General features: G+C 39.9%; 1 protein-coding gene across 6 annotated transcripts in view; it reads left to right on the top strand.

Annotated features, from left to right (window-relative positions):
• The first annotated feature begins 5,448 nt into the window (after nucleotides 1–5,448).
• The window catches only part of Rimklb (ribosomal modification protein rimK like family member B), a 66,070-nt gene continuing 45,490 nt past the window's right edge, over nucleotides 5,449–26,028 (top strand). For 4 of the 6 annotated variants that reach the window (XM_063238152.1, XM_063238151.1, XM_063238150.1 and 1 more), the window contains exon 1: nucleotides 5,561–5,868. The gene's annotated coding sequence lies outside the window, so the exon portion shown is untranslated. Of the gene's footprint in view, nucleotides 5,869–19,576; nucleotides 19,705–26,028 lie in introns of those variants that run through there. The other 2 variants (XM_063238148.1, XM_063238149.1) reach the window with 2 other exon arrangements.

The raw sequence follows: 26,028 nt of genomic DNA, 5'->3' as shown, positions 1-26,028 counted from the left end.
AGCCTAGTTAGAAAGGCACTCAGTTTAATGTGCAGAAATGGAGTGGAGGAAAAGGAGGAGGGATGTGGGTGGAGAAAGGCCAGACCAGTGTTTAGCTATTCTAACTGCGAAGACTGTTGTTGTCAGGCTGGTTCTAGCCGGCTGGCTCCGGGAGAGGAAGCAGTGGGGAGAGCTAGATTTACAACAGCTGCTGCAGCTACTGTTCCTTATTTGCTAGCAAAGGTTCTGATATAAGACACCCGCCACCTTCTCTCTAGCCACATGAATTTTGCAGTAATTGCATCGGATACTCGATAAAGAATACTATTTTAGGCACGGATAACCATCTTGGATTCAGAGATTAAATTCCTGTTTACAGTTCTCTTTACTACTTTTAGTCCTTTAGTTTTGATGAAATCCCAGCTTTTCCCCTTGTGCTAAAATTCAGAAGGAGAAGATTTGTAACACATGGTATAGCAGATTTGTAAAAGACTTTTGCTGGACCTGCAATCTAGAAAAACTTGCCTGTTTTTCGATGTGAGAGTTACCCCTTTTTGGCTGATGTAGATACCCACCTATGTGTACAAACAGAATCAAGAGACACAGGATTGGATGGACCTGGGCAAACTTGTTAGGGGGAGTTTGTTTTCATTAAATCCTTGTTTGCAAATATCTTCCTGGTACTGTTTAACAGGAACCTTAAAAAAAATGATTTGTGCTGCTATTATATTCTAACCAGCTAATCTGATTGCGTCACTGAGATGGTGAGATAACATGCAATTCAGCACAAATACATCTCATTTTAATGTTTCTATTGTACTATGATTGCACATTAGACTCCCCTGCATAGCTCAAAAATATGGGTTCCCCCAGTACCAGTCCCCCACATACACAGTGCTTATTAACTCGTTTCTGAGGGCGACTCACTGAAGTAGGTAACTATTTTTATCCTCACTTTTACAGGTGAACAAGTAAGATTCAGAAAGGCTGTCACTTCAGATGATCACACAGGTGGTGGAACCAGAAATCCAACCCAGACAGTCAGGCTCTAGCAGTCACTATTGTAGATTACACTACAGCACTTACAGAACTCTCAGTACCCTATGCGAAATCAGATTTTAAAAAAATCCAGGCGATGCAATTATATTGGCAATAGATTGGGACAGGAGCAATACCCAGAAGTTGTTTGAGATGCCTGAGAAGCCAGTGTGGCTTGCAAGGAGAAGGACTGAACAGGACAAATAAAGTATGTGTCATGGGTGTTATTTGTCTGTTTTTGGAAGCTTCCCATTTGATTCTAGTGTATGTAGGACTAAGCAAAAGTCTGGAAGTTTTTGGTTTAGTTTTTGGTGACTCAGGCCTGTAATTCTGGCACTTTGAGAGGCAAGGCAGGAGGCTCAGTCTGGGGAACATAATGACTTAGCAAAATCCTGACTCTAAATAAATACAATAAATAGAGGACTGAGGATATAATCCAGTGTTAAGGTCTGGGGTCAGTCCTCAGTGTCAAATATACATACTTTAATAAACTAGGGGCTGAGGATTTAGCTCAGTGGCATAAGCACCTGCCTTGCAAGCAGGCGGTCGTGAGTTCGATCCCCAGTACTGGAAAAAAGAAAAAAAAAAAAAAACTGGAATAAACTTTAATTTGAAGGCATTACTCTCAGTCACACTTAGGGTCATGCAGAAAATGTTTAATTACTTGTATCACCACACATTTTTTTCTTTTTTTTTTTTTTTTGGTCTTTTTCCTTTTTATCGGACCAGGGAGCGAACTCACGACTGCCTGCTCCCAAGGCAAGTGCTTATGCCACTGAGCTAAATCCCTAGCCCTATCACCATACATTTCTAAATAGTGTCTAATTCCTCTTTGCTATTTTTGCATCAACTTGATTAACATCCAGCATTTAATATAATCTAGGATGACTTATGAAAGTCAAGCAATCATTGCATACTGCTGTAGGAAAATCCAAGATTTGCAATCAGATTTATCTGATCCCAGGTATGCTGTGTTACTTAGGTCTTCCCAGAAGACTCAGCTAACTTTAGGGCCCTTTAAAGAATATTAATTTGCTGGTTAATGGTGAAAAGTGCATGATTAAGACAGACAAGTTAGGGGCTGGGGATTTAGCTCAGCTGGCATAAGCGCCTGTCTTGCAAGCAGGCAGTCGTGAGTTCGATCCCTGGTACTAATAAAAAGGAAAAAGACAAAAAAAAAAAAAAAAGAAAAAGAAAAAGACACACACACACACACAAACGACAGACAAGCTACTTAAATACTTCTGAGCATATGTGTGACTACTCAAAGGGAGAGAAGATATACCTGGCTAACATATCGACCACAAAGCCTTGACAATTATGAAATATCCTTTCTTTACTTTGGGTTCCCTTTATAGAAATAGTGAAAACAGGGGCTGGGGATTTAGCTCAGTGGCTTAAGTGCCTGCCAGGCAAGCTCGAGGTAGTAAATTCAATCCCTGATACCAAAAAAAAAAAAAAAAAAAAAAAGTGAAAATAAGTCCTGCTCCTTGCTTACTTAAAAAACTATGAAGTATGAAATGATGGTCATTCACATGAACATTAGTTCATCAATATATTAATAACCAACTACTTAAACTATATCATTGGCTTTGTGTTTTTGGTTTTTTTTTAGTATCAGGAATCAAACTCAGGACCTTGTACTTACCAGGCAGGCACTGTGCCTGCTGAGCTATATCCCCAGTGGTTTTGTGTTTTAAATATTCCTGCCTTTTGTTTTTCTCTCCATTAACACGGGTCAAAAGCAATGCTGCATAAGTCAGGAATATCTTCTTTTTTAAGACTAGTCAAGTGCAGTAGTGAGAAGGGGGGAAAAGAGTAGAACAAGGAGTTCAATCTGTACTGACTGTGAACAATCAATTGAGATAACTCACTACCTTTGGACCAGCCAAGTCAGGAATATCTTGAGATGTGTACAGCACATAGTAGCAGTACAGTTAATGATCACTTTTGTGGGGGGACAAGAAAGTTAATTAAAATTCCCTGTCCCAGTGGTGGAGAAGTTACAGAGTCTTAGTTCCCAAACTGTAACCCCAAATCCACTTATTTATCACTAAGTGCCAACCCTGCAATTAGACCTAAATATTGAGGCTTAGCTTAAATAAAGCAACTCATACAATTGGCTCAAGTGCTGCCAGAGATGGCTTTGTGTGCCCACTGTGCCACACATACTAAAGGTTCACCATGACTGCCCTGTCCATAGTTTTACCAGTGTGATACCAAGGGATACATAGTTACCATAAATTGGATTCAATTTTTTCTTCTTCTTTTTTTCTGGTACCAGGGATCAACTCACGACCGCCTGCTTGCAAGGCAGGTGCTTATGCCGCTGAGCTAAATCCCCAGCCCAATTTTTTTTTTTTTTTTGGTACGGGGGATTGAACTCATGACTCATGCTTGCCAGGCAGGCACTTATGCTTTTGAGCAAAATACCCGGTTCTCAATTCAATTTTTGAAGGACTGAAGGAATAGGTTAAATATAAATATTTTTGATTGTGTAAATTTTTTTCCTGGGTGAATTTCCCTGTGAGTCTTTTCCTGGATTTTCCTAGTGTTAATATCTCTGGGATGAACCTTTCCCCTGCTCAAGAAATGCTTCTCTTGTTGGTCTTTGGGTTTGATATGTTTTATGTCCTAGGAAACTGAACATCAGAGTGGAAAACACCATTTTAGTTCTGTAGACCTTACAATCTTTCTTTTGAAGGTCATAAGTCACATTCCTGTTTATGTGTCCTGTGTGACAATCCTTCTCTTGGTTACCCTCTGTGGTATATTACATCATAGTAGCATGAAACACACACTTGCTAGGCTGGAATTTTCACCCCTACTGCCTCATCCTCCTAGGGTGCAGGGATTAAAGGCATGTGTCACCAGGCCTGGCTAAAGCTCTTGCTTTGTAGCAGGCATTAAGTATTATGTACAGCCAGCCTTTTGTATTGATGCATTTGACCAACCAATTGTGGATCAAAAAAATTTGAAAAAAAATTGCATCAGTACTGAATCCACACACATTTTCTTGTTTCTGTAAACAATGCAGTGTAAAAATTATTTACTAGGTGTTTTGTGTTGTATTAGGTGTCATGAGCAATCTGGAGAGGATTTATATTGGAGGTTACATGCAAATTTTACCCACCGTTTTATACATCAGATTTGAACACTCTTTAGATTTTGATATTATGGCGATCTGGAACCTGGTCACGATGGATATTAAGGGATCAAACCATGTTTATTAACACACTCCTTATGACAACTCAGTGAAATAAGTAACTTTTTAGCCTCAGTTTTAAGGGTGAATAGATTCAGATGAAGATTCTCTTGGGTAGTAGATGATGACATGAGTAGCAGATGATCAGATAGGCAGTAAAACCAGAAATTCTATCCAGGCAGTCCAGCTCCAGCTGTTACTTGGGTAAAGAAGTCTTCAAGAACACTCAATATCCTATGGTAAGTCAGAAAAAAAAAAATCCCGGTGATGGAATTGTATTGACAATAGATTGGGAAAGGAAGGCCTAATTGAAGTTGTTGCCTGAGGTAAGTCAGAAGGGACTCGGAGGGACTTATGGCTCACACCTGGGTTCTCTAGTGCCTGAAATTATTTGGAAATGTGAAGTTTCCTGTAAAGCACGGAGTGCATCCACTTTGTTTTATTCACAGCCTAGAAAAAAGTAGTAATATAGGCGAATATATTCATGTTTTTAACCTCTTTTGGGATTATGAATTTCATTTTCATATAGTTTTAAAATTCCTTGAGACTCTTAAATTACCATCTCTGGTTTCATTCCCATAGCAACCCGGTTACACTTCCATCTTTTCATAACAAAGGTGGAAAGTTAAATAACTTGCCCAGGGATTGCACTGCTTTCTAAGGGGCAGAGCTAGTTCCACCCATCCTGCCTGTCTTTTATCTTTCAACCTGCTCAACCCCGGTACTCTCCAAAGAGCGCAAAACCCGTCTGTCCACACGCGGAGGCATTGTCTTTACTGCACACGCGGGAGGCCTTTCAGATACCTCCGATCTTTGTCCCCAGATCCCTGCCTCCTGGAGAGAGGACAAACGCGGGAAGGGTAACCCGGGCAGTGGCCCTGAGAAAGGCGGGGGTCACCGCACGTCGGGGATTCGGGGGCTCGGGCCTGGCTTCAGAGCGGCGCGGGCTGGATCCTGAGGAGGGAAGCGAGGCGAGGGGCGCGCATAACAGGGACTCAACTCAGGGTTTCCCGCGGGGCCCAGAACATCACCGACGCGCGCTCTTCAGAAAGGACAGTTTAGGGGGAAGGGAAAGCACGCCCTCGGGAGCCCGGCCCCTGCTGCCCTGCCCGGAGCTAGGCGGAGGACTGGTCTCCGCGCAGGTGCGGTCGACAGGCCCGCAGACCCCGCCCCTCGTTGCCCCGCCCTCGTTGCCCCGCCCCTGCGGCCACCGCCCCCCACCCTCGAGCTGCGGCTCTGGGAGGGCGGGGCCGGGCGCGCGCCGAGTCTATATTTGCGCGCACGCGGGCAGGCGGCCTTGCGAGCATCGCGCGCGCTGTGTGTGAGCGGGGTCGCGCGCGCGAGAGAGCCAGCGGCAGGCGAGTGAGGGGCTGAGGCCGAGCGGCGTGTGGGAGTCGGTGTCTGTGGGAGTCGGGGCGAGGGCCAGGCAGCGCGACCGCGAGACTGTGAGGAAGGGGCGACGGCCGAGGACGCCTGGCCTGGCCGCGGCAGCGGCGGGCGGCGGAGGAGAAAGGAGGCGGCTTCGGCATCACCCCTCCCCCTCCCCCTCCGCGCCTCAGCCGACCTCCACCCGGACCCCGGCGGCGATTCCAGGGGCGGCCGTGCCAGCTCCGCTGGCCGGGGGTGAGGGCGGAGCCGGGGGCCAGGTGAGCGGTCGGGGCCCGCGGGGGCGGGGCGGGGTGCGGCCGGGGGTGCCCGGGAGGAGCCGGCGGGGCGCGGGGAGGCCGCGGGCGCCGTGGTCGGTGGGGCGGGTCGCCGCCTGGCGGGGTGCAGGAGGTGCGGCGCGAGCCGGGCCTGGGCGTGCGGCTCCCCGTTGGCGAGGGGGTGTGGTAGCCGGGAGCGCTGCCCTGCGGGTCGGGAGTGAGCCCCTGGCGGGGCCGTGCCCTCACCGCGGCTACTGCGCGCCTGCTCCCGGTGTGTTTCCAAGGGACCGTCTTCCCCCCTTTTTGACAGCTCTCTGGGGAGGAAGGAGGTGACCAAAAGCTTGTCTTATTTTTAATTTTTTTAAGCATTTGGCTATGATTTACCCAAAAAATTGTAAATGGGGAGGGTGTGGTTAACTGCTCTTTCCTTATTTTTCTTTACCTCTGAGCTCAGGTTCATAATCCCAGTATTTCTTCCCATTTGTGTTCATGAATAGAGATGGAGAGTTCGTTCTATTCTCTGAATGAAGTTATTATGCTGTTACGAATTTAACTTGTGTAAATTCTTCCACCAGTTATTTTCCCATTACTTGTGTATACTGCATTATCTCTATTTTCTAACACTTAGGTTAATTCTAAATCTACATGGGACATATACGGGCAAAAGGGAAGTTTTTCTGTTGTTGGTTTAATGTTCATTGATGGTCGTTCTTATTTATTAACTTTTTTTTTTTTTTTTTGGTCTTTTTGTGACAGGGTCTCGGTATGCACTTTAGGCTGGCCTTGAGCTCAGTTTGTAGCCCAGGTTGGTCTCGGACTTGCAGACGATTCTCCTGCCTCAGCCTCCCAATTATTTAGTAACTTTTAAATGTTACTTAAGTCTTAAGACTTTGCTTTTACAATATTGAGTAGTTGAGGGGTCATTTCTTTTTTAAAACGATTTCTTAAAAACAGTTGCAAAGTACATTTAAGATAATTTATTTGGAATAGAAGACTGAAATTTCAATTATGGACATCCGACGTTTATTTTTTGAATTTTTCTGAAATGTAACCTGATTTTAAGAACATAGTGAAATTTCTGATACTGTGTGTTACTTGGTTAGTATATCAAAGGTTAGAAGGACTGTTTTAGGGTGATCTAATGTTTATTCCTATCTTAATTGTATTTCTTTGTTTCCTGTTTTAATAGTTTGGCAACAGTACTACTGATCCCCCGTGCCATCTTTCTGTCTCCCTTTTTTGTGGTTGTCTTTTAGTCCCATAGTGCTTGTAGTCTTTTTTTTTTTTTTTTTTTGTCTTTTTCGTTTTTATCGGTACCAGGGATCAAACTCATGACTGCCTGCTTGCAAGGCAGGCGCTTATGCCGCTGAGCTAAATCCGCAGCCCCCAGTGCTTGTAGTCTTCTTGTGAGGGAGGCGGGCAGTCTCAATCTGATAAAAGAGCAAAGAAGGGGAACGTGAAATTCAGTCACATACAGTCCTCCACTCAAGAGCCACGTTTCTCTTCCTGCCTTTTCCCCCTGGGGGGGGGGGTAAGGACTGTGAGTAACCTCTAAAATTCCATTTATCTTAGCTTTTTTCCTCTGCTCGTTTTTTCAAGTTGGTTTTACAGTTTAGTGGGTTTCATTTTGGCAGGCCTGTAAATGGCACATAAAAAACTTTATTCATTTTCATCCTCTCAGAACTCCCTTCTTTGCCTTCAAGCCCTCATTTCACATTTGCTATGGCTTTATTTTTCCCATGTTTCCTTAGGGTTCCTATTTGGATATACCCATGTCATTAGTGGCATCTAGGAGTAGAGGGGAGAATGACAAGAAATTAGTGCCTGTTTCTTTCTCTTCTCATGTGGTCTCCTTTTTCACTGCAGAGGGAAATTATCAGCAGCATCTTAGAAATGTACTTCTCAGCCACATTGAGAAAGAACACACAGGAATATTCTTTCTTTCTCTGACTAATGAACATGAACCAAGCCTCAGGCATTAGTTTGTTGAAGCACATGGGAAGCTTCCATTAAAATATCTCCCAGTTCCTCCTCCTGCCAGTTTTTATCCACCTGGTACATGCTATTGGGGCAAGTCACTGGATTTCTTTCTCAGAGCTCCCCACTGTGAGCTGATGTAGCACACTAGTGAGGCTGAAAAGAAAGGGAGAACTAAGCAAATTGTTCCATACTTAAGCAAGAGTAGATTTTTATTTTCTAGGGAACAGGCCTGGCGATGTAAACTGAGTGAAAATGGGTGGGGGAAGAACTTCTGTACACAAAAAGCATGTGGAAGGGGATGTAAAGAGATGGTAAGATGTGTTATATATGTACAGGAATTCTCCATGATGAATGTAATCATGTACTGTAAACACATAAGTACAAATTAAAAAGCAAATTTAAAAAAACTTGGGGAGTAAGAGAAAGCAAAGTATTAAGGAAGGAGAGTTGTGTGTTGCTTGCTGACACCTGTTTTGGGAACATTGTAGTAGTGTGGGTTCCTAGAGACTTTCATGGCAGAAATTTACAAAGAATATTTTGCAAAGGCGGGTTAAGTCATACACAAGTGAGAAAAGAGCCTTTAGAAATTAGTTATTTCATGTATGGCACAGTTTGCTGAGGATCAAACTACTTGAGTGTGCTAGGCCCTATCCTAGGCCTCAAAGTTATATTTTAAGATTTGGAGAAGATTATAATAGAGTGAAGAGTGATGAAAAAGATATTATTTTAAAGTGTTAGCTGTGCTGGCATGTGCAGTTGTTTCAAGAAAGGTTCAGTAGGGAGATTAGGTATAGATGTTGAGGAAATTGTCTTTTATTACAGTACTTGTATTTTCCCTACTTGTCCTCTTAAGAATTGTTAAATAGGGGCTGAGGATTTAGCTCAGTGGTACAAGCACTTGCCTGGCAAGTGTAAGGTCCTAAGTTCGATCCCAGGCACCCCCTCCAAAAAAAGAATTGTTAAATAATATATTACCCCCCAAATAACTATGCATAATGTTTTTTTAGATTCATGTGCCATATGTATCTGTGCTTTACGTTTATAGAAGATTGATTTTCTGCCTTCATAGTAACTAATGCCATAGTGTTATTTTTAATCTTTTATTGTTTTCTAGTATTTTTCTTAGTTGACACGGAGGGAAAAAGCCACAGAGCTAGTCAGCCCTAAAGGCCGGTCTGTATGGAACCCATCTGGTTGTATCTTTTTTTCTCTTACTGAAATTGTTTTTCCCCCTAATTTTATTTTACTTTATTTTTTTTTTACTTTTTATCAACTTTTTATCGGTACCAGGGATCGAACTCATGATTTGCCTGCTTGCAAGGCAGGTGCTTATCTCCAGCCCCCTTCCCCCTAATTTTAATATCAAAGCTAAATATTTCAAGATTAGTTGTGTGATAAGGATTAGGCTTTATTTTTAAGAGAAACTGAAAATACAGGCAATTATGAACTTTAATAGCTACATTTAAATCTTATGGGAATACACACTTCTCTTGTATTTAGCCCTGAAAATGCCTTTTTGTTTTGTTTTGTTCTGGGAATCGAACTCAGGAGCTTGTGCTTGCCAGACAGGTTTTTTGCTGCTGAGCTACATCCCTGGCTCCGAAAATATCACTTTTTACTCTTTGCTTTTTTTTTTTTTTTTTTTCTTTTTCTTTTTTCTGGTACCGGGGATCGAACTCACAACCTGCCTGCTTGCAAGGCAGGTGCTTACGCTGCTGAGCTAAATCCCCAGCCCCGATTTTTTACTCTTAATGATATAGTATGGCCATCTCTTAAACTCATCCTTTAGCTTTTCAATTTGTTGTATAGTATGTTTTGTGCTATCCACTGGGGTGAAGAATAAACTACTTTTACTTTTTCTTTTTTATCGATACCAAGGATTTTTTTTTTCTTTTTTATCAGTACCAAGGATCGAACTCACGACCGCACATTTGCAAGGCAGACTCTTATGCAGCTGAGCTAAATCCCCAGCCCTAGAATCTAAAACTGCTTTTACATTTTAGTTTTTTTGATTGCTGTCTTTAATGTCAGTCGGCTGGAGAAGTGTAGGTGTAGTACATTCCCATGAAACATAACAGTTTGTGAATTGATGAGTTGGCAAAACAAAAATCCATTTATTTACTTAGAAATAGGGTGTCCCTGCTTGTAGATCAAGCTGGCCTTGAATTCACTATGTACCCCAGCCTGGCTTTTGAACTCAGTGATCTTCTGCCTTAACCTCTTGAGTGCTGGGATTACAGGCCTTTGCCACCTACGAAGGCACCTACAAAGCTGAGCTAAATCCCTGGCCCGAAAACTGCATCTTGGAAACTGATGGAGATTTGCCTGAATGGCAAACTTGGAATTCTTCCCTGATGCTTTGGTGTGTGCAGTTGTTCACTTACTTTTTTTTTTGTCTTTTTCTTTTTTATCAGTACCAGGGATCAAACTCATGACTGCCTGCTTGCAAGGCAGGCGCTTATGCTGCTGAGCTAAATCTCCAGCCCCTTTCAGTTACTCTTTTGCATGTAATTTAGTTAGGCTCACTGTGGGCTAGGTAAATGAGGAGGTTTCTAACTTCTCTTTTTATTTATTTTTTTGAGATTCACTATGCATCCCAGTGCTGAGATTGTAGGTGTGCACCACCATGCTTGGCCTTCTCTATTAATTGAGATCACTGGAAATTTTATCTGAATTTCAGGGAAATATTCCCCTTGCTTTTAGGTTTACTGGGTTTAGTATATTACATACCATTCTTGAAATTTTATTTATTTATTTATTTTTGTCTATTTGAGGCAGGCTCTTGTTATGCAGTTCAGGGTGGTCTGAAGCTCACTTTGTAGCCTTAGCCTAGTCTTGAACCTGCAACAGTCATGCTGCTTCAACCTCTCAAATACTGGAATTATATGCCTGGCTTCTTATTTTTTATTTTTATTTAATTATTTTTTTGTCTTACTCGTTTTTATCGGTACCAGGGATCGAACTCACGACTGCCTGCTTGCAAGGCAGGCGCTTATGCTACTGAGCTAAAGCCCCAGCCCCTATTTTTTATTTTTGTTTTTTTATTCAAAAAAATTTTTTTAGTATCAAGCCCAGGACTGTGCTTTTTAGAAGGGTGCTGTGCTACTAACGAGCATCCCTAGCCCCAGTTTTTGGAATTTTAGTAACAAAGCCATAGATAATTTGAGTAAAAGTTTTTCTGACTGGTTGGAAAGGTGTAAATTTGCAGTTAATTTCCTTTTTATTGTGATAAAATACAGTACATATAAAAGTTACCATTTAAACCATTAACTCTTTTACCTAGCAAAACTGAAACTCTGTAACCTATTAAAACATAATCCTTGGCTGTCTAGGGTTTACCTCTGTCCTAGAGAGTCCAGAGGATGAAAGAAGGGCCAAAGAAGAGTGTACCTCTTAGATGTGGTTTCTGGAAATTACTCATTAACACTTTCACTTATCTCTTTGGCCAACGTTTAGTTACATTGATATTAGGCAAAAAAATTAACTTTCAGCTTGTTAGATGGTTTTCATTTGTGTTTTCAGAAATCAAAGAATGAATTCTAAGAAGCAATGGAGGTTAAGAGTAGGAAAAATTTACTGAGAGAGTACCTGAGAGACAAGAGGAGACCTGAAAGAGGGTTTGCCAACAAGCCCACTTTTCACAGAAAGTTTTATAGATCAAAATTATGAGGTGGGCAGTGGCATAGTGTCTGCCTGGCAAGCTCAAGGTCATGGAGTTTGAGCCCTAGTTGTGGGTACAATATCATGAAGTAGGAACAATGTGGGTCAAAACTATGATCAACCAATAAGATCACAAGTATAGCCACTTAGGTATTATTGATCCAGTGGGGAAGCAGGTCACTCATGGAAAGAACAAAGACCTTTTTAGAAGGATGGGTCAGGACATCTTAATCCCCCATTTGAGTGACTGATGTCTAGCTAAACTTTACTGGGCCACGTGATGCCAATTATAGTATACTCTTTTTAAGTTTTTGCTTATCCCTTGGGGACTCATGTCTGTTTGGCCATTTTGTCTTTATCTTGAGGTGTAACTTTTGAGAGATGGGCCTCCAGCCACATTTGTAACATGTTCTCTACTTCACTGACTCCCTCAAAGGCCTACCCTTGTCTACAGTGTCTATAATATTTTTACCTCACTTAGTTGTCTATAATAACATGACCACATTTAGCTGCAAGAAACTCTAGGGGACATGAATGATCTTTTAATTACATGGCATGGCTAACTAGCAAGTATCCAATTACAGACTAAGGAAGTAGAGTAGGAAATGTATAGTGGGAGATAACTGGCAATCTCTGTCATAGAATGTGTGGAATTTGAAGTCATTCTGTACTCTATCACTTTCTAATTGTGGCTTTAGGTTAGATGAGTTAGATATCTAGCCTCTGTGCTAGGACACCTTCACTGCCAGAGAAAGATAGTAATATTTCAAAGGGGGATGATTGTTAGATTGAAATGATACTGTAAATTGCCTAATTTATCTGGTTAATCACTCAAAATGGATATTTATTTTCTTTCTTTTTCGTTTTCTTTTTTTTTTTTTTTAAATCTTTTTCGGAACCAGGGATCGAACTCACGACCTCACACTTGCAAGGCAGGCACTTATGCCGCTGAGCTAAAGCCCCAGCCCAGATATTTATTTTCTTGACCCAAATTTCTTTCAGTGTTTTTTTTTTTTTGTTTTTGTCCTTTGAGACAGGGTCTTGTGTTGTTCAGGTTGGCCTTGAACTCATTTTGTAGCCCAGGCTGGTCTTGAACTTGCAGTGATCCTCCTGCTTCAGTCTCCTAAGTGCTGGGATTACAGGTGTGTGCTACCACACCTAGCTTTGATGATTATTTTATAGCAGAAAAGAGTTCAAAGAAATCAGAAAACCTTAATGCCAGTCCTGGCTTTACTGTTGTAGTATTCTGGGCAGGTATTCTTTAAAATGGTGATAATATATCCCTGTTTTACTCACTATAGTAGTAGTATAATGTGTGTGTATAGTTGTTTTGTTTTTGGCAGGGTATCAGGAATTGAACTCATGCTTGCCAGGTAGCTGCTGTGTCACTGAGCTAAATCCCCAGTCTCTTTTTTTTTTTGGTCTTGCCTTTATTTGGAACAGGGTCTCACTGTGCAATTCAGGCTGGCCTTGAGCTCACTTTGTAGTATAGGCTGGTCTTGAACTCCCAAGGATCTTAGTGCCTCAGCCTAAGTGCTAGAATTACAAAGTGTGCACCACCACACCATGGCCTCTATCTGTCTATCTATATTTTGTGTGTGTGTTTTTTTATGGGAGATCGAGCTCATGACCTTGCACTTGTCAGGCAGGCGCTTATACTGCTGAGCTAAATTAAATCCTGGCTCACTATCTCTTATTTGTACCAGAATCAAATTCAGGATCTTGTCCTTGCCAGGCAGGCACTTGTGCCGTTGAGCTCTATCCCCAGCCCCATATATATATTTTTAATCTCACCTGTGTGCGATGTTTTGCATGAACAGTGTTACAGTATGAAAAAGTAGAAACTTAAAGAAGTGGAAACTTAGGTCTGTAGCTTTTTGTTTTGTTAGGCAACCACCATGGTGACCACTACACTATGGAAACCACCCTTTTGTTTTGTTTGTTTTTTGTCTTTTTTGAGGTAGAGTTTCACTATATGGTTCAGGCTGGCTTTGAACTCACTTTGTAGGCCAGGCTGGTTTTGAACTTGGGGTGAGTCTCCCGTTTTAGCCTCCCAAGTACTGGGATTACAGGTGTGTACCACCATACCTAGTTTCCTTTTCTTAAGTGTCGTGAGAAGAGCTTTTTATAAGGAGAGCGTATGAATGAATGTGCCTCACTTTCGTGAGTGTTGGGATTATAGGCATGGGCCACCCTGCAATAAAATTTTATACAGACCAAATTACGTTTTTTGGGTTGAAAAGAGCTGTAGCAGCAGTAGGATTCAGTCAGAGAAAAAACCTTGATAAAACCTGAAAAGAAGTAAAATTGGTGTTAAAGATAATGTTTTATTAATTCACTGAGCAAAAATGTGACCTGGAGGGGAGACTGTTGAAGGTTAAGCTACCAACTGTTGAGTCTAGACTCTGATACTTATTAATGTTGTTATTGTTATGGGTGTCAAGTCTCTTAACTTGCTGTGCAGTTTCTTTTTCTTTTTTTTCTCCAGAGATTGAATCCAGGGAGCATTGACTTAGCCACATCCCTAGCCTTATATGATTTTCCACTTATTTGAGACAAAGTCTGAAAAAAAAAAAAAAAAAAAAAAAAAAGTCTGGATCTGTAGTCTAGGCTGGAGTGGAATCTAGGCTGATCTTGATGTTCACTCTTTTGTCAGCCTCCTGGGTGCTGAGCTTCTGGTATCATAGGCATGCACCAGTACACCCAATTTCTTTCTTTTTTGAAATGAGGTCTCAGTTGTCCACTGTGAGTTTAAAATTTGTGGTCCTCTTATCTCAGCTTCCCAAAATGGCTGAGATTATAGGAGTGTGCCACCACACCCAAACTCTCCCCAGTTTCTTAACCTGTAAAATATTATTATAATTTAAGCTTGAGTGATTTTAGCTTTGTTTGTTTGTTTGTTTTTCCTCTCTTTTTGGCATTGCTGGAGACAGAACTCACTGTGTCATACATACCAGACAAGTGCTTCTACCGCTGAGCCACATTCCAGCCCCAAAGTTGAATTGAAACAGCATTTATAAAAATGCTCAATAAGTTAGTATCTGAACTTTGATAAGTAATTTAATTGCTCGATATCTTCAACATTGTGCTTTTTATGCATTTGTGTGTGTTACCGGAGACTAAACCCAGTACCTTTGTCATTGAGTTACATCCTTAAATCTTTTTTTATCAGTACCGGGGATTGAACTCATGACCACCTGCTTGCAAGGCAGGTGTTTGTGCCGCTGAGCTAAATCTCCAACCCCCATCCTTAATCTTTTTTTCAAATTTTATTTTATATTTGTCTTTTTGAGCTAGGGTTTCACTATGCCATGTAGACTGGCCTTGAACACACCTTGTTGCCAGGCTGGCCTTAAGCATGAAATCATTTTGCCTCAGCCTCTCGAGTGCTGGGATTATAGGTGTGAGCCATCATGCCTGGCTCACAGAATCTCGTTAAGTTGCTCAGCTGGGCTCAAAGTTATGATCTTGCCTTAACCCACTTGTGCCTGTCTCATTGTGTTCCTCTTAATATGGTAGAGATGCATTCTTATTTGTAAACGTTTAATTTTAGTAGGGAAATACATGATCTTTTCCATATTGAGTGATAACAATAATAGGATAAGTGTTCACACTGTCTCTGAATGTCTCAGGGTCCTGGTTTGAGAAGCCAGCCTTATTTGTTGACCCGCCTTATTCTATTTATATAATAAATAGAATCACTTGATAAGCATGACTAACCATACAAAGATACAAACTTTAAAATTCCTTTTATAGCATTGGCAGGCCTAGTATTAAAAAAACACGAATTATAATGTGGTAGTACTAGAATACATGTATAATAATGTAAAGAATTACGTTAGGAGTCAGGGAAAACTTAACAGATGCATCAGAGTTTATAGCCCAGAGTTCATAAAGTAGATAGGCCTAAGGTATATACTCCTGGTAACAAGAAGCATGCGAGAATGCAGTGTATTCAGCAAATTGAATGTGAGAGAGAGCAGATTAGTTTGGAGGCTTTTATAGTATTCCTGATGTGTGATAAATAAACCAGAGGTGAAGGGAAGAATACAGTTGAAGTAATTTAGACATCAAATTAACATTGTGTGTGCATGGTTGTAAAAGTACAGGAAAGGTGGAAGCAAAACTGATGTCTAGGTTTCTTAATTGAATACATTAATTAGAATAATTGAATCAGGTTGTCCAGAGAAATGCACCTTACATATAAATGTATGTTAAAATTACATATTTAAGCCCGGGGATTTAGCTCAGTGGCATAATCGCCTTCCTGGCAAGCCCAAGTTTGATCCCTGATATAAAAAATGTTTACATATTTTATTTATTTATTTTTGTGCCAGGGATTGAACGCAAGACCTTGCACTTGCCAGATAGGTGCTTATGGCGCTGAGCTAAGTCCCCAGCTACATATTTATTTTTAAGAAACTGGCTATTAATGATTGTATGGCTGGTAAATCCAAAATCTGTAGAGAAAGGCTACAGGCTGTAAACTTGGGTGCAGAAGAGTTAATACTGAAGTCTTAAGTCTGAAATCTGTTGGACAGACCAATAAGCTAAAAATCAGAATATCTAGAGCTTTTCAAGTCCTGAATTTTGAGGCAGTATTCCTCAGTTTTTGGTGATTAGCAAGGCCTTCAAATCATTTGATGAGGTCTATCCATATTTTGGAGGATAACTTCTTTTTTAAAAAACCATTGACTATGGGATGTCACATCTACAGTATACCTTCAGCAACATGTGGACTAGTTGTTGATCAGATAGCTGGACACCCCTTCAGAGCCAACTAGACATAAAATTTAATGATCGTAGTGGGGACTTCAGGTTCCACAGCAGACATGTGAATAAAAATAAAATAAATTGGTTTTGAGACTGTATTTACCATGTAGCTTAGGCTAACCACATCTTTGGCCTAAGATGACCTCAGAATCATAATCCCTCTGCCTTAGCATACCCAGCTTCAAATCAGTTTTTTTTTTAGACATTCAACTGAAGCAACATTGGGCAGTGTTCAGTTGGGGATGTCCAGCAGACTTACTGAAGTAGGTCCTTGTTATGGGAGTCTGATTGGAAAGAGACACTTAACTGGGTTTGTGTTACCTTAATAGCTGAAACTTGTACAAGGGCAACACTTTTAAAAGAGTGGAGAACAGTTTAAAAATGAATCTCTGAGGATTGTGTATATAGATACTTATTTAATGTCCAAGTTCTAGTCCTGTGACTAAAATCATTAAATGAGTTGGTCACTGAATGAGGAATTTGTACAATATGTATAAGCAAGGTGTACTGTACAAAAAAACAAACAAACAAACAAACAAAAAAAAAACGTTGAGACTATATATACAAGGTGTATAGAACTGCTGGGTATGGTGGTGCACACCTGTAATCATATCAGTTGAAGCCAGCCTAGGCTACGTAGTGAGTTCAAGGTCAGGCTGAACTACATAGCAAGATCTTGCCTCAAATCAAGTCAAACCACCCAAAATTTGTAGAGTTGTAAGGAGGAAAGGAGGCAGTGGAGTGCCTAAAATTCAAGATACATAGATTTGTCGTTCTCCATAAACCTGACCCAATTCCTGTGTTTCCCAGCCAAAAATGGATGATATTACAAATAACTCTAGTAACTTCCAGTGGAGTAAATCCTTCTAAAATTGTGTTGAATCTTACAGTGGAGTTGTGTACAAATTCTGTTGTATTATTTGTATAGAATAAGCCCTCGCTATCCTTGTATTCCACATCTGTGGATTCTATCAACTGTGGATTGAAAATATTTGATGGGGAAGAAAGCAAGTTGAAGTTAAATAGACTGTCATTCCTTGAACAATACACTATAACATCTATTTGCATAGAATTTGCCATTATAAGTAATCTAGGATGACTTAAAGTACATGGGAGAATGTACTTATACTATGCCATTTTATATGTGGAACTAGAGAAGGTCTTAGAACCAACAATCTGCCTTGGATGCTGAGGGATGATTTTTCTTCTACAGCCTTTATTTACTGTAGTTGGATCCTGAGTTCATATACTATGTCTTTATTTTATTTATTTATTTATTTGGTCTTTTTCGTTTTTTATCGGTACCGGGGATCGAACTCACGACTGCCTGCTTGCAAGGCAGGCGCTTATGCCGCTGAGCCAAACCCCCAGCCCCTATACTATGTCTTTAGCTGGAGCAAAAGACTTTACTACAGTAAGAGGTGCCTTTTTATAGTAAGATGGTCTTTTACTTTTTTGTCTTTTACAAACTATATAATATTATATGATAAAACTATATAATAAAAATTATAATAAAAACAAAAAATTATGAAACTTTATAATTAACTTTGAGAAGGAGTCTTACAAGAAAAATGAGAGAAAGGTATTATTTGGTCTTTCATTTTAGCTTTTTCTTTTAACACTATGATGTGATGCATATCTTTTTTGGGGTACTCAATGACCACATGCTTGCGATACAAAGTGGGTGCTTATGCAGCTGAGCTAAATCCCCAGCCCCTGTGATGCATATCTTTTGCTGTCTTGTCTGTCATTCTGTAGAGAATAGACTGATATTCCCACTTGAAAACTAAATATTTATAATGTACTTTGAGGTTTGAGTTCAAATAATTCTTTTAGTGAAGAAATTTGACCTGATAGGAAATCAAATACTAAATGTTAGATTCTAGATTATTTATTTGAAATTATTTATAAGGTAAAATAAATTACTTCTAGGTTTGGCTTAATATGGGAATTAAAATTGGAGGAAATTATTTTCCTTCTAAAATTTTACCTTAAAAGGAGAAAATAATTCACTCTTTAGTGCCATTTTAATAGTGAAGGGAGTTTTAAGCAATACAACAAATGTTTTTCCTGTGAAAGGATGAACTAAGTTTTTTGTTTCTGTTTTTGTTTGGAGACAAGGTTTCACTATGAAGTTTGGGCTGGCCTTGAGTATCACTGTGTAACGTAGGTTGGCCTTGAACTCATGGTGATCCTCTTGCCTCAGCCTCTCAAGTGTTGGGATCACAGGTGTATGCTGTCATACTTGGCTGAACTAAGTATTTTTAAAATGCTGTGTGTGTTGGTGCATGCCGGTAATCTCAACCCTTGGGAAGCTGAGGCAGGAAGAGCATCAGTTGGAGGTAATCCTGGGCTGTGAAGCCATACAAGGGTAACCTAGACCACATGGCAATACTGTGTCTCAGTCTCCTACTCCCACAAAAAGGGATGATTCATATTTACTTATTCTTGTCTAGAGTATTCCAGGATAACTCTTTATTTTTGTGCTGATATAGTTGTTTGTGTGGGAAAATACAGAAGAGTAAATTCTCTTTGTAGAATTTCTCTATTTCAGAAAGCTCCCCCCTCCTTTACAATAGCATTTATTGGTATCTGGCATTTATATATTACTTACCTTTAATTCTAGAAAAAATAGTCAAGGAAGAATTAGTTGGTCTGCATTTACATTCCAAAAGGAGATAGTGAACTCCTATATAGGTAGGATTTGCAGTTGCTGCATTTTTTTTTTTTTTTACACTCCTTTCAGTGGGAGGGAAAGCAATCATTTTAAAAGAAGATACAATTTCCAAATTTCCAGAAGAATAGTGAATAACATTTGAACTTTTAAGATTCTGGATCATTAGTAGGACTGTCATTTAATTGCTGTTCTTATGGCTCCTGTGCTGTGCAAATTTACTGCTATCCTTCTGACTTGCCTGGTTTTTTGCTTATTTTTGTTTAATGTTAGTATGTAGAACATGAAGAAAATAGAATGTTAAAACCATAGAAAAGTAGTTGTTTCTTTCTTTCTTTCTTTCTTTTTTTTTTTTTTTTTTTGAGATGGGGTCTTGCTATGCAGTTCAGGCTGGTCTTGAGCTCACTTTGTAGCCCAGGCTGGTCTTGAACTCCCACTTCAGCCTCCCAAGTGCCGGGATTACAGGCATGAGCTACCACGCCCGGCCAAAAGTAGTTGTTTCAAAATCATAATTGTAGGATGTGGCTGTGGTCATGAGAAGGTGCCCACTTGGCAGTGGCAGCCAGAGACTGGGAGATGCTGGTGGGGGAAGAAGAATAGCCAGCTGGAATCACAAAGTCATCACCTGATGTTTCTGGGCCTCAGATGTGAAATCTGATGGAGCAGCCCTGAGAAGAGTGCTCTGCTACCTGAGCATGAAGGAAAGCTAACAGTTTGTCCTTAATCTGAAATTGGAGCCTAACTGTGGACAGGTGAGATGTTGTGACCTTCATTCCCTGACAATAAACTAGTATTTGGAGATCACTGTTAGAAAATAGTGGGTGAAATAATCTGATTAGGTGTCATTTTAAGATATTAACACCCTTGGATAAGTAATTAACAGGCTACAGGTTTGTTTGTTTATTTTGTCTTTTTGAGATTGGGTCTCACTATGCAGTTTAGGCTGGTCTCGAACTTGCAACAGTCCTCCTGCCTCAGCCTCCCCAATGCTGTAATTAGAGGCATACCTTACCATGCCTGGCTTCAAGCTACAGGTTGTTAAGCCACAACTTGTAGAGGCCAAATGGCCCTTTATAGACTGCAGGTGTTACTTACTTTGTGTAGAAGAATTAGTTGGAATGCAGTGTACCATATGTCTGTAAATTTTTACACACAAAAAAGTGTCATAATGTAAGAATTCTTTGGAATTAATAAAATTTGTTCCTCATGGCTAAAGATACTTGAGGTGCAGGATAACCCCCAGGTCCTGCAGTTATTGCCCACTACTCAGGCAGGGAACCTCAGCCATATCTTCTTTTTCAGGTAGTCAACTTGTACAGTACAGAGCATCCTAGCAGTTACAGATGCATCTCCCCAAAAGGATGTGGTGTCTTTGCGGCAAATAAAATCTCCAGTTTTGCTTCATTTCTCCCAGACAAAAGGGGAACATTGTATTCTGTGTCAGAGCCCCATGATCAGGAAGATTTAGAACATTTTTAAAAGAAAAATCACTGGCTGGGTGTGTTGGTGCATGCATGTAGTCCCAACATTTGGGAGGCTGATGCAGCAGGATCACCACAAGTTCACGGCCAGCTTGGGCTATATAGGGAGACCTTGTTTCAACTCCCTTCCCCCCATAATGAAGAGGACATCAGAAAATGGAAAGATACACAGACCTGATACTGTCAAAATGGTCCTACTTCTAGAAGTGATCTATAGATTTAATGCAATCTCAATTATAATACCAACAGAATTCCTCACAGAACTAGAGAAAATAATCCTAAGATTTATATAGAACCAGAAGAGACCCAGAATAGTAAGAGCAATCCTGGGCAACATAAAGCAGGAGATATCAAAAATCCTGGATTTCAGATTATACTACTGAGTTAAACTGCCAAGGGTTTAAAAACAGTATGGTATACATACTAGCATAAAACAGACATGCAGATCTGTAGAAGAGCATAGAAGATGAAGAAACAACCCCAAGTGCATTAAGCCATCTGAACTTTGACAAAGGAGCCAGAAACATACAGTGGAGGAAAAATAGCTTCTTTAAAAAGTGTGTTGGGAAAATTAGTTACACACATGTCTAAGATTGAATGTAGATTGAATCCATCTCACTGTGCATAAATTAAAGTCAAGGTGGATGAAACATAGCTATTAAAATAATTGCTGGAGTATAAAATAGGCAAACTTCAAAATAGAGGCATAGAAAAAGATTTTCTAAACAACGCTAATTGTACAATAAAAGCATGAACAATCAACAAATGGAATCCTATCAGATTAAAAGGTTACACAGTAAAAAAAAGCTACACAGTGAAGGAAACAGGGTGAAGAGACAACCTATAGAATGAGAAAAATTTGTCAGTAACACATCAGACAAAAAAATTAATATCTAGACTATACAAAAAACTGAAAAAAATTTAGATTCCTCCTTCAATGAAAGACCCAGGCGCCCCCCCCCCCAAAAAAAATGGGCAACTGATATGAATAGATACTTGTTAAGGGAAATAAATATGACCAATAAATGTGACATTTATTACTCAACATTTCTGATCATCAGAGAAATGTAGATTAAACAACATTGAGCCAGGCATGGGAGACTGAGGCAAAAATACCACTGCAAGTTCAAGGTCAGCCTGAACTACATGGTGAGACCTTTCTCTTTTCTTTTTTGGGTTTTTTTGAAATAGGGTCTCACTGTGCAATTCAGGCTGGCCTTGGGCTTATTATTTTGTAGCTCAAGCTCGTCTCAGACTTACAACAAACTGTCTGCCTCAGCCTTCTGAGTTCTGGGATTATAACAGTGTGCCCCATGCCCAGCTGTGAGATTTTTTTTTTTTTTTGTCGTTTTCGTTTTTATCGGTACCAGGGATTGAACTCACGAGTGCACACTTGCAAGGCAGGTGCTTATGCCACTGAGCTAAATCCCCAGCCCGAGATCTTTTCTTGAAAAACCAGAACAACATTGAGGTGTTGTCTTATTCCAGGAAAAATGGCTATCATCAAAATTAAGATAATAAATACTGCCAAAACTATAGGGAAAATCGTATCTTTCTACATTGTTGGTGGGACTGTAAACTGGTATACCCACTGGAAATCAGTATGAAGATTCCTTAAAAAATGAAAGTGAGGAATTCCATTTTGATTCATCTGTTCCCCTTGGTATCTTCCTTAAAAAGTTAAGACATATTGCAAGTGGTACATGCATATCCATGTTTATAGTGGTACATGTCATACATAATAGCTGAAGCTTAAAGTGGCCTATGTGTCCATCAGCAAATGAATTGAATTTTTTTTACTTTTTTTTTTTTTTGTCTTTTTCCTTTTTATCGGTACCAGGGATCGAACACACAGTCGTGTGTTCGACTTGCAAGGCAGGCGCTTATGCCGCTGAGCTAAATCCCCAGCCCCAGCAGATGAATTGATTAAGAAGAAGTATTTATGCACAATAGAGTACTATTCTGCTGTAAAGAAAGATGAAATTGAGTCACTTGTAGGAAGATGTATGTACCTTAAAAACCATCATGCTGAAATAATTCAGCTAAAAGCTTAAATATCACATGACTTTTCTTGTATGAGACCCCAAATATAAATAATGAAGAAAAGGACCAATGATAGGAAGCAGGAAAATAAATCCTTTGCAAATGGAAATGGGAGTGGGACAGGAGGAAAGAATGAAAAGAATTAGGCATGTTAAGTATACTTCCCCCAAACTTAATATACATTTGATTGGAAAAAGGCAGTAATAAAAAGAATTGAAAAAAGAAAACTGACATTGCTCAGTTTTCACCTTAAGAAAAGGGAAATGGGAAGCCAGATCTGAACCTTAGCTGGCTGCAGACCATATAGAAACAGCTAACTGTCCTCAGATGTCAGAAGTGCCAATCATAATGTACACATGAAATCCCAGCAGTTAGGAGGTGGAGGCAGGAGGATCTCTGGGAATTCAAGGCCACTCTGATTACACAGACCCTGTCTCAAAAAAAAAAAAAAAAAAACAGCAAAAGTGTCAGAAGTTGCCAGAGATTTAGCTTAGCGGCATAAGCGCCTACCTGGCAAGCATAAGGCTGTGAGTTTCATTCCTGGTACAAAAAAAGAAGTATAGCCATAAAAAAAAAAAAAAAAAAAAAAAAAAAAAAAAAAAAAAAGTGTCAGAAGGATAACAAGCCAGACAAATGACATAGTTAGGTGCATCATCTGTCAGGAATTGCTGCATGAACTTGCAGTCCTGATCATCTCTGTGCCCTACCTGCTTCTGGCCAGTTGGATCCGTAACAGCCCCATCCACCAAAAAGTGCATTAAGTCTTGTAAATGTTCCAAATGTAAATGCCAGCAGTAAAATCATGCAACTGCTACCCAAAGTCAGGAAATCCTTTTCTGATGAGGAGGAAAATTAAGACTCACTAGAATTGTGAGATGTTGACAGTAAATCTTTGAGTGGCAGGCATACATTGCATGTAGTGTCTGGAGTACATAAGGAACACAATATACCCATTTCCCTTCCTGGGATATAAGAGCAAGCCAAGAACTGCAGTCCCCACGGACTGCATCATTGGCATCTTCTACTAGCGTTATGATAGTCCAGAATGATTCAAGTTGGTGAGGGAGTATTTTTACTGTTTGATTACAGAGGGACTAGAAGCATCTTGTTGGGTTAACTTTGATGGTCTAATGTAGTTTCTAGACATCTGAAGTATTAGTACTGGCAGAACATTTCTGCTTCTTGGTGGCTGAAGTGTCTTGTGTCTGAAACATGGTCTGACTGCTGTTGGGGCAGCAACTGCCACACTTAGGTGAAAGCCTCAAGAACCAAGAGTGAGGGGGGGTACTGAAAGACTTCAGAGTTTTGGCAGTCAGTGACAGATTTTGAAACTGTTGAATGCATTCTTCTTGTTTTTTTCCACTTCATTTTATGGTGTTTTCACCTTGCCATTTCTTTTTCTTTCTTTCTTTTTCTTTTCTTTTCTTTTTTTTTTTTTTTGTCTTTTTCCTTTTTATTTGTACCGGGGATTGAACTCACAACTGCCTGCTTGCAACACCTTGCTATTTCTGCCCCAGGAGCTAGTACATGCCAGGCAGATACTTTACCATTTAAGCTACATCTCCATCCTTTTTTTTTTTTTTTTTTTTTTTTTCCTGAGACAGACTTGTTAAGTTGCCCAGGCTGATCTTAGATTTGCAATCCTCCTTTCTTAGCCCCTTGAATAGTTGGAATTACAGGTGTGTGACACTTAGGCAATACAAACATATTAAGGGCATTTGTGTTTTTTAGTTCTTCCCTTAAGAGAAACCAAGGATTTTCTATAGATACTGTGCTGTGATGATTTCTTTTGTGGTTCTTTACCTTCTGAGTGAGCCCTCTTGAGCCTGGAACACCCTAGGTGCTATTGCTAATGCACGTTTGTACCAAATCCTATGTCTCTGTGGGTATAATCCCTGGTTAGGGACGCAGGAAAGAAATTGTGGCACAACCTAAGAGAAAAATTTTTGTTTTTTCCATCCAGTTTAGATGATCATAATACAGGTTTGCCCTGAATCTTTTCCTCCACAGCTGATTAAAATTTTGTCAAGAAAAGTTTCATAGGAGAAAAACTTTTAGAAAAAACATTCTATTGTTTAAGGAAAAGAGAACAAGAATTTACAATTTGTATGCTGTACAGACTCTTTTGCTCTAGGGAAGACCATAGGATTTTGCATATATTTTATTTTTATGGATCTGTTAATTATGTTCTAATGCAATTTTTGAGACAAGGTCTCAATGTAGCATAGGCTGGCCTAAAATTTGCAGTATCTTCGTATTTCAGCCTCTTACGTGTTGGGTTTAAAGCTGTATATCAGTGTGCTGAATTTCTAATGAGATTTTAAATACTACAAACTACTATACAAGTAGTAAAATTTGTAGATTACAAATTGACCAGAAGTGAAAAGAGCATGGCATTGTTAGCATTGGTTCCTTGCTACATGTGTACCAGTTTGGTTACTATATCTAGATATCTTGCTTATTTGACACTAGGGCCTTGTGCCCTTGAGGAAGTGTATTGCAGGGTAGTTCAGTTAGGAGTGGAGTAGGGGGTATGAGTGGCAGGCATGGAAGGACAAGGTGCAGGGAGTGTGGACTGATGGCCCTGATTGTACCATATCCTCTGTGGAGCAGATCCTTCTAATTGATACCTGGGAGAGTGATGAAGGGCACCTGGACAACACGTTCCGGCTACTGCTGTTCAGGAGGCCATTGATCAATCTTTGCTTTCCTCTAATCTTTTGCCTTTTTTCTGTTAGATTTTCCAAACGTCATCTAGAATAATACCTCGTTTTTTTTTTTTTTGGTATGGAGATGGAACTCACAACCCTGCACTTACCAGGCAGATGCTTATGTCACTAAGCTAAATTCCTGATCTAGAATAATACTTGAATAATTTGCCTTAGGTATTTATAAGTTTAGCATCCATGGTTTCAGCCAACCTTGGATTGAAAATATTTGGAAAAAAATTATGTCTGTAATAAGTATATACAATTTCTTGTTATTCCATAAACAAATCAGTATAACACTATGTAGTGTTTACATTATATTTAAATAATACTGTACAGAGGGGATTTGAAGTGTTCAGGAGGATGTATACTACTCAGGAAAATACTGTACCATTTTATATAAGGGACTTAAACATCAGGGCTGGGGGTGAAGTGGTGTAGACCAGCCATGGGGTTCTGGGCTAGGTGACACCCCTACTCCAATATCAAGGGTGAAAAACAGCTGTACTGTACTTGAAATTTTGTGATTCTTTTTTTTTTATGGTAAAAATAGGTTTTAAAAACTTTCCCTTCGCAAACTTTTAGTTTTTTACTTCTCAGGAAGACTACTTTCAACTGTTGTTTACTCATGATACAAACTCAGACGTGGGGACTATATCCTTAAAGAAAATATTTTTTTATAAAGTCTTATTTTGCATTGTAGTAAACTATTTCAGACTTCTATTTTGTTTTTTCCTTTTTTTTTTTTTTTTTTTTTTTTTGGGTACTGGGGAGGATCAAACCCGTGACCTTGTGCTTGACAGGCAGGTGCATATGCCACTGAGCTAAATCCCTGGCCCTCAAA

This window comes from Cavia porcellus, unplaced genomic scaffold (assembly GCF_034190915.1).
Source record: "Cavia porcellus strain 051 isolate PalLab524CR breed Dunkin Hartley unplaced genomic scaffold, mCavPor4.1 scaffold_27, whole genome shotgun sequence".
Classification (NCBI taxonomy): Eukaryota; Metazoa; Chordata; class Mammalia; order Rodentia; family Caviidae; genus Cavia; species Cavia porcellus.
This window is presented reverse-complemented; position numbering and strand designations above follow the sequence as displayed.